Source organism: Urocampus carinirostris, chromosome 20, assembly GCF_059441175.1.
Source record: "Urocampus carinirostris isolate Australia breed hairy pipefish chromosome 20, RoL_Ucar_1.0, whole genome shotgun sequence".
Taxonomy (NCBI): domain Eukaryota; kingdom Metazoa; phylum Chordata; class Actinopteri; order Syngnathiformes; family Syngnathidae; genus Urocampus; species Urocampus carinirostris.
The window spans coordinates 184,569-187,500 of NC_142368.1; the positions used below are offsets into that span (position 1 = coordinate 184,569).

The 2,932-nt window shown below is 42.3% G+C and overlaps 1 protein-coding gene across 6 annotated transcripts in view; it reads right to left on the reverse strand.

Moving 5' to 3' along the window:
* Positions 1-2,019: 2,019 nt before the first annotated feature.
* The window catches only part of sash1a (SAM and SH3 domain containing 1a), a 95,237-nt gene continuing 94,324 nt past the window's right edge, over positions 2,020-2,932 (reverse strand). For all 6 annotated transcript variants that reach the window (XM_088324469.1, XM_088324471.1, XM_088324470.1 and 3 more), the window contains one exon: positions 2,020-2,932. This exon is cut by the window's right edge and continues 1,635 nt beyond it. The gene's annotated coding sequence lies outside the window, so the exon portion shown is untranslated.

Here is a 2,932-nt window from a genome sequence, read left to right on the forward strand (position 1 = left end):
TTCGCGCAATAAAATGAAGCTCTTTTAATGTCAAAAGTTTGGCACTTACTATCAAACAAGCCGCTAAAATAAAGCAAAGACGAATAAATATTCGTGTGTAAGCAAGTGAAATGCAGGAAATCGTACTTTTTTTGGTTTGAACAAATTTATTGACACTAATAACAGAAAACAATCATGACAATCTCAACAGCAACTAAGCACATTCACAACTTACCCCATTCAGCGTCATTTACGACTCGTGTTTCAGGTAACCTAAAGGGACAGTGTGTATTATTGAGCACCTAGTTTATAAAACGTCATCCTTTAAAACGAACAATATAGATTGAGACAATAAAGCAAAAATACATGTACTATTGTAACAGGTGTAATCATAACTTTTGTATAGTTGGTGTGTCCTGCAATGACGAGTCCAACAGTGCCACCTGCTGGTAGAGGGTAAGGTTTAGTTTAGCCTCTGATTTTATGACCGGAAGGAGGATATTCTTAGTCTCCAGCGCGCTGCTCACGATGTTGAGAACCAGCGGAGGTGCTAACCACATGGTGTGTGTATGTTGTGTCGCTCATTGCAGCAATAATGAAATGATCTGCATTTCTATAGCGCTTTTCAAGTCAATGACTTCCCAAAGCGCTTTACATTGTGCTTCACATTTCCCAATAACGGCGTGATCTGTGTAGCCATGTAAGGCGCTAACCTGCTTATTGGGGGTAATTGGGGGTTCAATGTCTTACCCAAGGACACTTCGACATGTAACACGGACAAGCCGGGATTCGAACTGGGATCCCTTAATCCTAAAACGATCGCTCTACCTCCTGAGCTACTGCCGCCCCAAAAGCCTCATCGTCCGGTGCAGCCGGAATGTGGATCTTTGGTGGGACGGCTACACCGCAGTTACACTATCGTGAAAACCTGTATTTTTAAGTCATCGGGTGGTCCAATTTGTCGTTATTTGACATAAGGATCACCTGATCAACCATCTTGTTGCTATGGAAATACTAAAATTCTTGCACGGAAAAAGAGGCAGTTTGAGACTTGGTAGTTTGTATTTTGCCTTGCGCTTTTTAGAAGGAGTCATTGCACTACGGCAACGCCTACAGGTCAAAATGACTCCGGGTCCCTTTAAATAAGGCTTACAAGCCTCTCCCTTTCAGTAGAAAACAGTTCATATTAAAATAAAAAGGTTTTGTCAAAAAAGGTCTCTCTACGTGACACGTGTGGGACACAAATCAATTCCTGTCTTCTCTTTGCTAGAAGGAAAGACGAAACATCAAAAGACGAGCACACAAATAGCATTTTAGCATCGCTCGAGCGTCCGAATCCTTTCAGATGATGCCATAATAGAACCATCTCGATGAGTCCCTTTTTTGTATCTTTTACATTGTAAACATTCCATAAACGCCATCCCGGCCAAACTCGTTCTGGTCTGAGAGAGTAGATTGTCTTTCTGGGAAAGCTGCCGAGTCAGCAAAAATACCAAGTCAGCTTGCCATTTTTCACATCTAGGGTAACCTATCTGAGTGCCTGTAAAGAATGTTGTTGATATTCAATGTGGCTGTGGAATGTTTTTCTAGGTCAACAAAACAAAAAGTACGTAGTCCACTTTTGGAGCATTTCTCACACCTAGGGTAACCTACCTGACCGACGGTGTTGATATTCAATGTCGTTCCGGCCTGGGAGAGTGGAACGATTTTCGAAGTCAACGAAACAAAAAGTGGAGTCCGCTTTTGGGATTTTTTTCTCACACCTAGGGTAACCAACCTGACTTGATATTCAATGTTGTTCCGGCCTGGGAGAGTGGAAAGGGTTCTTTAGTCAAGAAAACCAAAAGTGCGGAGTCAGCTTATTGACATTTTTCACATCTAGGGTAACCTACCTGAGTGCCTGTGAAAGAGGGTCATATCTCAACGTATTCCCCCTATTCTCGGTCGGACAGACAAACAGAAACATCGACTTAGACGTTCTCACCGCAGGCGAGAAAGACGGTTTCTTCCCGACATCCGACAAACCAGACTGTGGTAGCGTTGTGTTTTTTTGTCATTTTTTATTTCAATAAACAAGCAAATCTGGAAGTCGATATCAAGAAAATCAAACCTTTGTACAATTGTCTGACAATACAAAGCGTTCCCCGCTGGCTAAAGCGGGAAGCCATCGCTAGCCGTAGAGTAGGACTCCTTCCGGTCGACGCGGAGAGGAATAACTTAGAAAATGTGCCCGGCGTTTCAAATCTCTCATCAAAAATGGGAATGTTTTGGGATTTTTGCGGGGGCGTCCTTTTCACCCGAATGAAGCAATATGGCCGCTCCCTCCATAAAGTGCATAAACAGTGTCACTCATTTGTGTCCAACTCAACACTTTTCTCAAATCTTCACAACAACAAAAAAAGTCATCTCACTCCTAAAAGTAAAAAGAAAGGGTTGTTTTCGTGTGCCGTCATTTATCCCTGACGTCTTTCTTCTTTGTCGCTTTTTGCCTTATCTGTTTAGATGACACTGGAAACTGTTTGGGAAATGGAGTGGAACCTTCAAAATAAAAGACGGTATCTTTTTTTTGTTTCCGTGTTTGATAAAATCCGGTTTGGGAAATCAAAAGACCAGAGCTTAAAGGGACAGTGTGTCATATGGAGTGCCTCTCCTAGTGGCCCACAAAAAACTTTCGTTCAGTCAGAAAATAACAGCATCGATTTGTATACGAAGGAAAAAGACAAACTTTCAAACCCGTGTCCGTTTTTATATGTAAAAAAAAAAAAAAAAAAAATCAAAAGGCCGCAAAATCGGTATTTCTTTGACACGGTGGAATCCGCACTTATGTCGCCGCAATGTCGGTGTATCGTCTTGCTGCTACGCTGTGCTCACGGCACTGCTTTTAGACGATACGGTGCCATCTCGTGCTCAAATATGATACACCGGGGCTTCAAGCTTTTGAGATATTTTGTCG